General features: G+C 41.2%; 1 protein-coding gene and 1 pseudogene across 4 annotated transcripts in view; one reads left to right on the top strand and one right to left on the bottom strand.

The window, feature by feature from the left end:
• MAPK1 (mitogen-activated protein kinase 1) overlaps positions 1-14,606 on the top strand; it is a 92,776-nt gene that overhangs the window by 23,859 nt on the left and 54,311 nt on the right. The window lies entirely within an intron of this gene.
• LOC149747590 (small ribosomal subunit protein eS27 pseudogene) lies at positions 9,779-13,544 on the bottom strand (annotated as a pseudogene).

Here is a 14,606-nt window from a genome sequence, read left to right on the forward strand (position 1 = left end):
GTTAATCTTTTTTTCCCACCCACATCCCCCCCCACCCAGGCACCTGTCCCTGTTAATCTTTAAAAGTCCCTCCTTGCTCTGTGTCCCCCACCCCAGCCCCGGTTCCCTCTTGCTGTGACAACATGGTATTATTCTTTTATTTATATGTAATTGAATAGAAATGAGATAAACCTTTTAGGTGCCTTGTTTTTGGTTATTTGTGAGGCCAAACTTTTTTCTAAGTTTTACTCACTTATCTGATGTTTGAACTGTATTCAAGTTATGGAACCGTTTATGCACTAGAAGCTGAGCATTAATGTTCTGAAAGCCTTTAAATTTTTTTCTGAAAGCTTTAAAAATATTTGCATAATCAAATTCATCAACTAATTGTTTGCTGTGTTCTTTTATTGCTTCAGAATTGGTGAAATACATGAAGGCCTTTAACCTTTAATTTAGTCTTTTAAGCTGTGTGGAAATAATTGCAGAGAAGAATGCTGCATTTATATGCTTTATGTATTTTATTCCATATTAAGAGTATAATTTTAGCAGTATTAGACAGCTTGTCTAATTTCACATGAGTTTTCATATTAAACTTAGAGGTGTTTACCTGTGTCTTTCTGGAATCTATTTGTTCCATTGGTCTAGTTTATTATTTTACCTATAACCTGGTATTATAAGGCTTTTTACCCTTGTTTTGCCCAGATGTCTGCTCTTTAACTTCTTAGCAGGGCTTCTACCTTGAATCCTTGTCAGTTTTCGAACTCTGGTGGAGTGGGTTGGCCAAGATAAAACGTATATATCATCAGGATGCCTTCTCTCTCCCTCTTCCCCACTCCCAGGACTCAGAGCCAGTTTGTGTCCTTGCTCTTGTGCCTGGTCTTGGTTGCTGGTAGCTCTCCAGCGTGAAGAGATTTTTCAGGTTGAACTCTGGGCCACGCTGTGCGGCTCTCGGGATAAGGATTGAACCCAGGCCCTAGTCAGTGAAAGCGCCAAGTCCTAACCCCTGGACCGCCAGGGAATTCTCTCAGGTTGAACTCTTTAAGTGTTAGCACCTGATATACCGATCTGAAAAAAGAATTTTTTTTTTTTTTTTTAATGAGACCATGCTTTTTTTGAGGGGCGGGGGCGGTGATATCTAATTCCAGAACGTTTTTATCACCCCAAAAAGAAACCCTGCACCTAGCAGTCACTCCCCATATTTTCCCCAGTAATCAGCCCCTGTGCAGAAAGCCTCCTGCCAACGTGGAGCTGGGGGAAGGGGTGCCCTTTTACATTCCGGCTTCTTTTCACATACATTTTACATTTTACTATTTTGTTAAGTTGTCAAGATTTACTTTTCAGAGTCATTAGTTGCTATTTGTCATTGGCTCTGTAAAATGAACTTGGCGAATAACCACCTTCACTTATTTTACTTCTCATAGTTGGGCCCGGGTGTGCATCATTTTCTCATCTCTTTCTGCATTCTGAGATCTTTGTTTTTCCTCCTTTTGCCACTGGTTATTCTTCCTTTTTGAGCCTCTTCCTCTTGGATTTAACCCTGATTGGTAGGCACACTATTCTTTTATTCTTGCCAGTGATATCATTTTTGTTTTTAATTCAAAAAATATCATTTGATTATTTTCTCTCTGATTTTTATTTATTTATTTTTAAATTTTATTGAAGTCTCTCTGATTTTAAACAGTTAATCTTAACTCTTTTTGTGGGCCCCTGTTATTGTAGCTTAATTCTTTTATTTTTATTTTTTGGCCGTGCTGTGCGACTTGCAGGGTCTTAGTTCCCTGATCAGGGATCAAATCTGTGCCCCCTGCAGTGGAAGCACAGAGTCCTAACCCCTGGACCGCCAGGAAAGTCCCTAATTCTTTTTTAATCTGTTTTCCAGCTCTGGTGGTATCATCTGCACTGTCTTCTGTCTATTTAACTGATTTCTGTTATTGTTACCTTATAAATTATTATTTTTTAATTTACATTCTGCTTGACTTATTCTTTTTTTTTTAAATCCTGATTCTGCTATTTGCAGAATTCTTTTTTTATTTTAAATTCTTTTGTAATATGTCACGGTTCTGCAGAATATACTCTGGTCTGTTTTTATTTAGCATTCCCCTTGTGTGTAACACTTTAAATGTGTTTATGAGTCCCATTCTGTCTTTATCTCCATTCTTAGAGATGACTCTGCTAAGCCTGCTCCTTTTCTCCTGGACCTTTATGGTTTGTGCTTAGTGGCCACTCCCGCTCCTGGTTGCCCTTTAAAATTTGCTTGCTGTGTTCCTTCATTTGAGTCTTATCTTTGTTCTTTGTTTATAACATGTTTATTTTCTTGAGTTTTGAAGGAGGTGGCATTCTGTACTATTTCTCACTTAGTGCTTCCCAAAGTTCTGTTGTGTAAGACTTTCTGGGCACATTTTTACATAATGGAAAGAACACAGAATTCAGAGGAAGGACCAAGTGTTAATCCTAGCCCTCGCATTGGGTAGCTTTGGCTAAGATATTTAGACTATATGGTAGGACTTAATTCTTTTAAAGTTTTATATAGTTGTTGTGTTCTTAAAAATTAGCATAATTTTTATATCTAATGGGGATATAAGGAAAATTAAAATAATACAGTGTACAGTGATGAACTGAAAATTGATATAATTATTAACTGATTTATTTTAAAATGATAATGAAATAATTAAAAAATGAGATTGTTGGGCTTCCCTGGTGGCGCAGTGGTTGAGAGTCCACCTGCCGATGCAGAGGACACGAGTTCGTGCCCCGGTCTGGGAGGATCCCACACGGCTGGGCCCGTGAGCCATGGCCGCTGAGCCTGTGCATCCGGAGCACAGGCTCCGCAATGGGAGAGGCCACAACAGTGAGAGGCCCGCATACCGCCAAAAAAAGAAAAAGAGAGATTGTTGGGCTGGAACTCTGATAAAATTGTTGTCACGTAGGTGGCAGTGGTATTGTTTGCATTTGTATTGAATTTATGAAGTGAGTTCGCAGATACTTATTCTTCCAAATAAGCCTATATATGAGAGATAAGTATTCTTTCCATTTTATTGGGGAGATATTGAGATTCAGCAAGGTTAAGAGAATTGCCCATGGTTACAAGCACAGAGTTGTGACAGTGCAAGAACTTGAATTCAGATTCAGGACTTCCAAGACCAGGGCTTTTGTAACTTGACCCAAAATAAAACTTGACTAGTTTTAAGGTTGTTTCTTCAGATACTTGACAGTCTGTCACTTGGGTAGATTTTTCGGAGTACAGGCCCTAGTTTCAGCAGTTGTCCTGGAGATCAGCTGTCACTCTGAATGTGCGGAGGATCAGTGTTGGGAGTTACCTGGGGGCGGCCACTGTCTCTGGCAGTGTTCCTCTCTGTCTGGATCTTTGATTGTGTCTGGGAACAGATATATTTATTGGTCGAGGGCAAAAGTGAAGAGATAATATGGGGAGAAAAGAAAAGAAACTGATTTCAGAAATAAGATTTCCACAGTAACTTGAGCAATGAAACATTTGAGAAATTCTTGGTTGTGCTGACCAGGATCCTAGGGAATTCTTGTCGGTCTCTGTTGTAGTTTCTTAGGACAGGGCCGAAAGTAAGCTCATCACACGAGATGAATTGTGCCAAAGCACAGCAGTAGAGGGCTGCCGCTCGCTCAGGCAAAACTTCGCTGTCTGTCTTGCTGTGGTAACTTTTATTAAAGCATTATCTAGATTTACACTTTAAGACTTGTTTTCTTAACATTTCAGAAGTGCCAAAGCAGCAACCTATGTTTTTATTAATTATACAAGCAATAATTGGCTTTCGTGAGCACCTGCCGTGCTTCCTCCTTGAGTGCAAGAACAGCACAAAGTTCCCACCATTATTTTGATTATACTGAAGTAGCACAAGGACATTTCCTTGCGTTCCCACCACTCTGATTATACTGAGGACAACTCATGGATCAGTGCCCAAAGCACTCGGTGCTTCTTTTGCAGGCCCCCGGTTTGCCGGGGTGGGGGGGCTCTCGAAGCATTCAGAACTGTTCACAACTCTGGTTTATTCGCATGCCCCCGGTTTGCCGGGGGAGGGGGGCTCAAAGCAATCAGGACTGTTTGCAGTTCTGGCTTATTCGCCAGCCCCCAGTTTGCTGGGGGTGGGCTCATGGGTCACGTCTCCTTTCCATGTCCTCAGTTATCCCACTACAGTCTCTGAAGTCTTTGGGGATCCTTTGTGTACACTCTCAGATTATTGAAACACAGGGACTCAGGCCAGGACCTGAGGGAAGGAGGACTCAATTGAGGAATTGGGAAATTATCAAGAATCATGGCAGTGGCTCCATCATTCTCTCTTTTCACATTCTTCTCATTCTCTGTTCTCCTTTTAAAATCTTTGTTACACACATGCACACACAAATATACATATATGCATATAATTTTAACAAAAGGATGTAATTTTTTAACTTTTTATTTTGAGATAATTTTAGACTTAGAAAAAAGGTGCAAAAATAGTCCAGAGAGTTCCCATGTACCCACCTTTTCCTAATGTGAACATGGTGTATGTCTGTAGGAATGTCATCAAAACCAAGAAATTAAAACTGGTACAATACTAGATGCAGACCTTATTCACAGTTCCCATTTCCCCCCAATGTCATTTTTTCTTCCAGGATCTCATTTTGCATTTAATTGTTGTGTCTCCTTAGTCTCTTCCAACTGTGACATTTCTTCAGTCTTCCTCTGTCTTTCATAACCGTGACACTTTTAATGAGTACTGGATTGTTGTTTTTGTAAATTTATTTATTTTTGGCTGTGTTGGGTCTTTGTGGCTGTGCGCGGGCTTTCTCTAGTTGTGGTGAGCGGGAGCTACTCTTGGTCGCGGTGTGCGGGCTTCTCATTGCGGTGGCTTCTCTTGTTGCAGAGTATGGGCTCTAGGCGTGTGGGCTTCAGTAGTTGTGGCACGCAGACTTCAGTAGTTGTGGCGCTCAGGCTTAGTTGCTCCACGGCATGTAGGATCTTCCCGGACCAAGGCTTGAACCTGTGTCCCCTGCCTTGGCAGGTGGATTCTTAACCACTGCATCACCAGGGAAGCCCTGGACTGTTATTTTTGTAGGCTGTCCTTCAGTTTGTGTTTATCTGATGGTTTTTCATGAATGGAATGAGATTATGCAGTTTTAACAGAAGTGATGTTGTGCCTTTCTTGATACATCACATCAGAGAGTTGGTGTTGTGGAGATATTTTATCCTTAGGGATGTTAACTTTAATCACCTGGTTAAGATGGGGTCCATCTATTTACCCCTTTGTAATTAATAAATATCTTAGAGGATGTACTTTGAGACTAAGCAGATGCCCTGTTTCTTCTCAGATTTCTACTCACTAGATTAAGCATCCATCCATGGACCTTTTTCTGAAAAAATTATTGTGGTATTTACCTAATGACAGTTTTTCTATTTTCCTCATTCCATCTGATTGGAGTGCCTCTGTGAGAAGGAGCTGTTCCTTCTCCCCTCTGATTTATTCACTTACTTATTTGTGTCAGTATGAACTCATGGGTATTTGTTCTATTCTGTAGGTTTGTAATCCAGTATTGTCATTTTTTATTTCAAATTGTTGCAACTTCGACCTTTGTTTGCTCCTTCAGAGTGACTGCTTTCAACAAACCCCACCCTTGTTTGAGTACCTTTTTAAGGGCAAAGTGTGCTCGTTGCTACTGGGGTGTAGTTGCTTCTAAGTCTTCTCAGTGAACAGAGCTGGGAAAATAGATGTGTGTACACCAACCCACACATACACACATCTGTATTTCTCTGTCTGTCTGTGTATATGCTAAAAACTATGAGTTCATACTGATGTCCCTGATTCCAATCCAACACCATGTGGTTTATTTTAGCCTTTCCTCTTGCTTGTATTCTTTCCCCAGCCTGGCTCTCATTATCTTCCATTTTGTTTGCTTATTTGTTCAGTCCCATTCTATTTATACATAAAGTAGATGCAGAATTGCTAACCCATATCCTTGTGAGAAACAAGTTCACTAATTAGATTACAGGATTTGTGTTCAGCCCTTTCCTGCTTTAACTTTACAGCATCCAGTTAAAATACTGTTTTCTAAAGTTGCTTAGGCTGGTTTCTAGTTCCTCATGCCCGTCAGTGTGGTTATGTCATTCATTTGTAATACAGTTAGGTTCATTTGTTACTGTTGGTGTTCCATTTGGGGTTCTTCCCGTATCCTCATTCTTGTTTCTTTAGTTTTTTGAATATGTGATATGACTGTGACTCTCGGAGTAAGAGCTACACACAAGGTATACTCAAGGAACAGTCCCTCCCTTCTCATCCCTACCACCCTGTTCCCATCCTCCCCTTCACCACTTTCCCACTCATCCCCTGTATACAGTCGATCTCTTTAGTTCTGGGCTTATCCTTCCTATATTTCTGCTATACAGATAAGCAGATACATTTATGTTTTTTTATAACCCTTCTTTCTTATATGAAGGGTAGCATAGTATAAATCTCTTTTATACTTTGCTTTTTTACTTAACATTGTATCTTGGAACTACTCCGTGTTAGTTTGTAGATCTTTTTCATTCCTTTTTTACAGCTGCATAGTACTCCACCATGTGAGTGTATCATAGTTCATTCAGCCTTTCTCCAGTGTATGGGTATTTAGGCTGCTGCTAGTATTTTGCGGTTACACATAATGTTGCGGTGAATTACCTTGTGCTTATGTATTTTCATATCACTGGAGATGTATGTTTAGGGTAGAATCCTAGGAGCGGGATTGCTGAATCAAAAGATAGGTGCAGATGTTTGATTTTGGTAAGGACTGTCCTACCAACCTGTCCAGAAGGGTTTGTAACCTGTCTTCCCACCAGCAGTGTTTGAGAGTTAATTGCATATATTTTATGATGCATACATATGAATGATTATCAGATTTTGTTCAGGGTCTTCCTTTCCTTATCTACTTCCTCTTCTATCATGATGGGTTGGGGAAAGAAAAAAACAACTCCAACTGTAGAAGGTTTTTTATTGGAAAGAAGTAAAATTAGTTTTTCAGCTCTGACTGGAGATTTTTTTACTGGTATTTTAGAGTTATAATTGTATGTTACAGTTCTCTACTTCACCTAGTTTAGCATCTGTTGTGTAACATCTCACTGTCTGCTTAGTTGTGCGGGCAGTTCTTTTCAGTTTAGATAATAATGCTGTTTGCTTCCAGTTTAGACACTTTTCCGTCTTCCACAGGTCTGGGCGGGTGTTAATATTTCTGACGTTGGGGCAGTTCGTGAGAAACTTGCATTTCTTGACTGACCTAAAGTTTCCATGATGGGGATGATCATCCGAGCCTTTCTTTCTCTAACTTGACTCATTGGGGTACAGTTTACAAAGGTGAGCAAGGGTGGCCTTACGAAGTAGATCATCCTCTTTCGGACTGTAGCTCCCTTTCCTCCTGCTCCTTCTCCCCTGTACCCCCACCTTTATGGTTTCCTAATCTCCTAGTCCTGTCTGGCCTGGGTCTGGATCTGTCTGCTGACCTCTCCTCTCTTCTCTTGACGACTCCACTCCCATTTTACGAGAACCCAACTGTTTATTTTGTCTGATCTTACAGGCTGATGGTATATGCTAAAGAAAATTACTGAATTGTCACGATCGACACTACTAAAAATCTCTGGATTCTCATTCCTGCTGGTCTCCAGCATATCTTGTTACTTGTCCCCATTCAGACCCTGATCTCACCTCCCTCCCCTCATGTTTGGTTTGCCTTTTCATCTCCTGCCTTCAGGTCTGCTCTCCCACACCTCATTTACAGGACATATTTGCCTCATGTTTCAGAGGAGACAGGTTTTAGGTTTTGGCTCATCCTGATGAAGAAGATCTAAATAGCCAGAACCTTCAAAATGGATAGGCTCCCTTGGGAAGCAGAATGCTTTCTGTATCGTGGTCAGTACGATGATTTTTGTTTTTGTCCTCGTTGTCTGCCGTCCTCAGCTTCTTTTCAGTTGCCCCATCAGAATCATGAGCCAAACCTTGGTTCATCACCAGCAAAAGGGCATAGCCAGTGGAGGACTACTGACCCTCGCATGGTGTAGTGGCTGAGAAACAGGGGTTTTGGAGGTCAGCACGCCTGGGATTAAATCCCAGTTCTGTTGGCTACTGGTTGTGTAATCAGAGACAAGTTACTTGACTCCTCCCTTCTGCCGTAGTTTCTTCACCTGTAAAGTAGGGGCTGTGCTTTACCGCCATAGGTTTGTGGTGAAGACAGCAAGTAAAGGTTTTTCTGAAGCTCTCAGCACTGTGCTGAGGGCTCAGTAAGCGGTGGTCATTATGGTTACTGAGGTCCTCTCTCAGTGTCTCACTCAACTTCAGGGCCAGAGGTGCGCAGAGCTGCCTGGGCGGCTACCCGGAATGCATAGCACTGGAGGAGACTCGATGCTCTTAGTCTTGGTTCAATACGTCTGGCCGTTCTCAGAGCTCACCGCGAGCCAGCCCGACCTGGACCGTCCTAGAATTCTTGGCCAGTGAAGGCAGGAGAGAATAACTGAGGAGGAAGGAAATGTAGGGGGATGATCCACAAGTGAGTAGTAGCCCATATGCTTCATCAGGGTCTCTCTCATGCCAAGTTCAGAGCATAGGTGAACTCCAAAGGTCATTTCTAAAGAGTACTGCTTGGATTAGAGTACCGATTGGATCTGTTGCAGAGTACTAACTCTGACTTTGTGCTACTCTAGTGTGCTTCAAATAACAGAGTTTATGGTTGTGGGGTTTTAGGATGATGATAGTCGCGGTACTAAATTCTGATGGGGTATCTTAGATCTAGTAATAGAGACGCATTTTTCCTATTAATCGGAGAGAAATGTTTTTCATACTTTTTCCTTTAATAATTTGTGTACTGGAGCCCACCAAAAATTTGTAGAACCTTTACTGAGTATAAGTCACTACAAGTCTTCATCTTTCTATGGCTAATATCTATGCATATATATGTATGTATGTACATTCAGTCATATAATTTGGGTGTGGGTTTTTTTCCAGTCTCTTGTATACATATAAAAAATTTTTAAAGAAGTTTTGCACTTATCTTTGGAAGAAGCCTGAACACAGAATAATGGTATCTTCTTTTTGTAACTTGGCCAGCACTATCAGGGCAGACATACAGGGCATAGCCAAGCTAGGACTAAAACTCAGACCTCCTGATTTGAAGTCTAGTTTTTTTTTCTGATGTTACTTTCTTTTTATGGTTTCATTGGATAAATTAATAAAAAATAATAAAGTAAAAATGACTTCCACTTTTTTGGGGATGGTCTAATATCTTTCAGGCTTTTCATCTGCTGTTTTTGCAATCTTCATAACCCCATAGGGTTTCTTCATTTTTGAGTCAAGCAAATGGTTGCTCAGAGGTGTTGGGTAGTTCAGTGATGTCTCAGCTAGTAAGGGAATGGGCCAGAATTGGAACTCACCTGACTCTTTGGCCCGTGTTCTATTACTGAAGAGATTAAAAAATGCATATGTAGACAACCAAATTTGTTCAAGCTCTGGGCTGTACGGAGCACCTTTCCTAGAGAGGGTGCACATGTGTTCATGACATAAGTTGCAACATTAAGTTGCAATATCTGAAGTATTATTGGAGCACTCAGTCTTAATGTAAAATTATGATGGTTTTACAGCTAAAATGACTTTAGCTTTTATTTGCTCACTGAATGGTTCGCACGCTCTAAAGAAACCTTTGCACTGGCTTTCTTGGTTAGTAAATTATGAGAGAATCAGGCTAAAGGAACGAATACATTTTCTTTTAAAGCAGTCATTTGTATTATCTACCTACTTACTTTTGGAACATTAATTTGGATCAGTCTAACTTACTTAGCATCTGAAGACAAGTTAATTTTTATCTGTGAAACAAAGTACTGTGGTTTTGTGTTCAGATAATTAAAGTTCACCGAAATGGGTAGCTTAGAGAACAGCTTAATAGCTTTCTCTAAAAATAACCCATTAACAGTTGATAGCATTTTAGTTGCTTAACAACGTGTACAGTATGTGGTGCTAATGCATGAGGAGATAGCTCCTTCATTAGACAAACTTTATTATCCACAGATATTATTGAGCCTCTGCTATGAAATGACTGTAATGACAGGGGGCTGGGGAGGATGGGGAGAAAGCCTGAACGTACCAGAAATGTTATATTTACGCCAAGGCCTCAGAAATGACTGTGGAAGCCTGGGCATTTATTCTAATGATGTTGCCATTGCTCAAAACCTGTTTGGAACACTTCCTATGAAATTGTCCTCAGTATGAGCATATGAACCATGAGAGAAAATCAGCCCCAAGTTTTGTAGCATAGCTCAATTTTTAAAAATCACCTTTTGAGGTATAATTTTTTTCTTTTTCTTTGCGGTACGCGGGCCTCTCACTGTTGTGGCCTCTCCCTTTGTGGAGCACAGGCTCCGGACGCGCAGGCTCAGTGGCCATGGTTCACGGGCCCAGCCGCTCCGCGGCATGTGGGATCTTCCTGGACCGGGGCACTAACCTGCGTCCCCTGCATCGGCAGGCAGACTCTCAACCACTGCGCCACCAGGGAAGCCCTGAGGTATAATTTATATACAACAAAATGGACCTTTTCTTTGTGCAAAGTTCAGTTGAGTCTTGGCAAATATATACCCTGTGTAACCACCACCACAGTGGAGATACGGAACATTACATAACCCCAGGAAGAAGTACCCTTGTGCCCTTTGCTGTCAGTCTTCAGCTCAGGCAACCATGGATCAGTTTTCTATCACTGTAAATCAGCCTCAGCTTACCTAGCGTTTCAGATAAATGGAATTTAGAAGTCTTTGCTCTTTTTTGCCTGGCTTTTTCACTTAGCATAGGGTTTTCCAGGTTCATCCTTGTTGTCGCATGTAGTCATTTCCCTTTTGTTGCTCAGTGCTCTTCCATTGCACGGTAACACACAGTTTGTTTACTCTTTCCTTGTTGATGACTATTTGGGTTGTTCCAAGTTCGTGACTGTTATGAATAAAGCTCCTACAAACATTTGTATACAAGTCTCTATGGATGTATATTTTCTTTATTTTTTAATTGAAGTAATTTGACATACAATATTTTATTAGTTTCATGTGTACCACATAGTGGTTTGACATTTGTATACATTGCGAAATGATCACCACAATACGTACAGTTACCATCTGTCACCATACAAAGTCAATACAGTATCACTGACTGTATTCCTTATGTTGTACGTTGCATCCCCGTGACTTAATTATTTTATACCTGTAAGTTTGTACCTCTTGACCCCCTTTACCTGTTTCCTCCCTATCCCTACCCCCTACCCCTCTGGCAACCACCTGGGTTTTGTTTTGTTTGTTTTGTTTTTTAGATTCCATGTATAAGTGACATCATGTGGTATTTGTCTTTCTCTGTCTGACTTATTTCACTTAGTGTAATGCCCTCAAGGTCCGTCCATGTTGTGGCAGATGACAAGATTTCTTTCATTTTTACAGCTGACTGGTATTCCATTGTACACATATACTACGTCTTCTTTATCCATTCATCCATTAGTGGACACCTAGGTTGTGTCCGTATCTTGGCTATTGTCATAGACATATATTTTCATTTCTCTTGAGTAAATAATTAGGAGTGGAACTGCTGGGTTGTATGGTGAGTGTGCATTTAACTTTTCAGAAACCACCAAGCCTTTTCATAGTGATTGTACCATTTTGTAGTTCCACCTGCAGGGTATGAGAGTTCTAGCTTTTCTACATCCTCATCAGCACTTGGTATGGTCATTCTTTTTCATTTTAGCCATTCTAATGGGTATGTTATTTTAATTTACATTTCCCTTATGACATCATTCATCTTTGTATGTGTGTATTGTCACACAAAAAGTGTCTTTTCTTTTGCCTATTTAAAATTTTGGGTTGTTTGTCTTATTTTGAAGTTGTAAGAGTTCTTTATATACTCTAAATACAAGTCCTACATGTTGCAAATTTTTTCTCCCATATGCACAGCTCATTTTTGACCTTGACAGTATTATCTGGCCTGTTCACCCACCTTGCTCACTAGATCCCAGTCAGCACCTTTCCTTTTCAATCTCAGTAACTCCTCCTGTCTCCACTGTCGTCATCTTGTACATTCCAGAGGCTTTACCACTGCCCTTAGAGGTGTGCTGCTTTTTCTTTTTGTGAGTATTTTACTGATTTGAGAGTGCTGCTGGTTCACAGTGCCCTTGAGTCTGGGAGGCCGAATGTCCTGCAGTAGGTGGCATGATTTCGTACAATGAACTGACTGGCTTAAAATGCCAGTTATGTGCTTGTTGCTTAGTCCAAGCCACTACCATCTCTTACTGGTGCTATTGCAGTGTTTCAAATGGTTTCTTTTTTCACTCTTTGCTTTTTACAATTTATTCTTCATATCACAGCTGGAGAGAGCATTTACAAATATAAATTGGGTACTTTTAGTCCTTCCTTAAAGTGGAAGTGCACTTAAGATGAGTCTTAAACCCTTAGCACAACTTCCAGGTCACAGCCTCATCCTGAGCCATGTGCTCTTGGCTTGGTATGTGCCCACCACCAGTAGCCTTCTTTGGGGTCCACAGATTCACCTGCCTAACCTCTCTGTGTTCAGTAGAACACTTGCCTTCTCAGCTACCCCTCACCTGGCTAATTCCAGCCTGTCCTTCAGGTCTCTGTTTTAAATGCCACTTCCTTAGAGAGGAAGAGCCTTCCCTGAGCCCCTAATTTAAACCAAGTTCTCTAGTTATCCATGATGATGTTAATTATAGCATTTGCATTTTTTCTTAGTATCTATCATAATTTATCTATTTTTAATATATGTCTCCTTACCCCACCCCCCCTTTTCTTCTTTTGGCCTTGCCACGCATCTTGTGGGATCTTAGTTCCCTGACCAGGAATTGAACCTGTGCCCCCTGCTGCACTAGACCACCAGGGAAGTCCCCTAATACATGTCTCTTTATATTTCCCCCATGTTGTATAAAGTTTATGAGAGTAAGGAGCTTTCTGTTTTCGCTGTAGTATCCATAGTGCTTAACAATGTAGACGATTAATGAATACCTGATAAAATTGATTTTGACATTTGAATGGTTTTAAGTTTATTCATTGTGCCTCCTTCAAGATCCCAACTGACATTTTTTCTCTTGAGTACAAACTTCTATGTACTAGTTTTCTGTCTCTGCCATTTGCACTGAATCTGTAAATTGCCCTGATAATAAGAGTTCTTAATCTTTTTTGTGTCATGGATCTTTTAGGCAGTCAGTGAAACCTGTGGCTCCTTCTCAGATTAGTGGGTTGTCTTTTTTTTTGGCTTGTTTTTTTTAATCCAAAATAAGTTTATTGGGATCGTTTCCCATTCATCTTGATTCAGGGTGCTTTTAGTGCTGCTTCCAACTGAAGGAGCATCCTTCTGTAAGCCTTGCTTTTTCGTCCTGTAGGCTGGCAGAGGACATTAGAGCAGCCAACACACAAAACTACTGTTTGTGCCTGGCTAGAGATGGTGGTGGTTTTATAGCATCCTGGGCATTTCACATCCATGAAGTAGGAGGTGGGGCTCTGCAGCAGGTGCTTCTTGTTGTGTGTCCTATTCTTGCGAGGGACGCAGGAGATCCTTTGTGAGAGGCATGTTCTCCTGAGGAGGTCCAGTGGTCTTAAGTGAATAGAATAAATTATGTAAGGTTACCAAGGAAATCGGTTATGTTGAAGTACTGTTTTAGAAAATACATCTTTAATGTGTGTGCTTCTTTATTAATGCCTTAAATAGCAAGATCAAGCAGCAGATGTGACAACTACTGTAATTTCAAAGTAGTGAGACATATAAATATTTCGAGAATTACAACTGTAGGCTTTTTACTGGTCTTAATATTTCTGTTTAGCCTCCTTCAGTCTCTGGAAATACCTGTATTTCTGATAGTGTCATTCTCGTGGCTGGAGAATTCTTTCTGTTATCAGAATAAAGTACAGATTTGGGAATTGTCTTTACTAAAGGAATTTAGAGCCTGAACTAAGATGGTGGAGTAGAAGGACGTGCTCTCACTCCCTCTTGTGAGAACACCAGAATCACAACTAGCTGTGGGACAGTCATCAACAGGAAGACACTGGAACTCACCAAAAAAGATACCCCGCATCGAAAGACAAAGAAGCAGCCACAGTGAGATGGTAGGAGGGGCACAATCACAGTAAAATCAAATCCCATAACTTCTGGGTGGGTGACTCCAGACTCATCCACCAGAAGACCAGAGAACACTTATACCACAGAAGTCCACCCACTGGAGTGAGGGTTCTGAGCCCCACGTCAGGCTTCCCAACCTGGGGATCTGGCAACGGGAGGAGGAATTCCTAGAGAATCAGACTTTGAAGGCTAGTGGGATTTGATTGCAGGACTTCGACAGGACTGGGGGAAACAGAGACTCCACTCTTGGAGGACACACACAAAGTAGTGTGTGCATTGGGACCCAGGGGAAAGAGTGACCCAAGGGAAGACTGAACCAGACCTACCTGCTAGTGTTGGGGGGTCTCCTGCAGAGGCAGGGGGTGGCTGTGGCTCACTATGGAGACAAGGACACTGACAGCAGAAGTTCTGGGAAGTACTTCTTGGCGTGAGCCCTCTCAGAGTCAGCCATTAGCCCCATCAGCGAGGCCAGGTAGGCTCCAGTGTTGGGTTGCCTCAGGCCAAACAACCAACAGG

The sequence above is a fragment of the Delphinapterus leucas genome, chromosome 14 (genome assembly GCF_059928025.1).
Source record: "Delphinapterus leucas isolate spDelLeu-1000000601 "Yukka" chromosome 14, BTC_Dleu_Yukka2, whole genome shotgun sequence".
NCBI classification, from domain to species: Eukaryota; Metazoa; Chordata; class Mammalia; order Artiodactyla; family Monodontidae; genus Delphinapterus; species Delphinapterus leucas.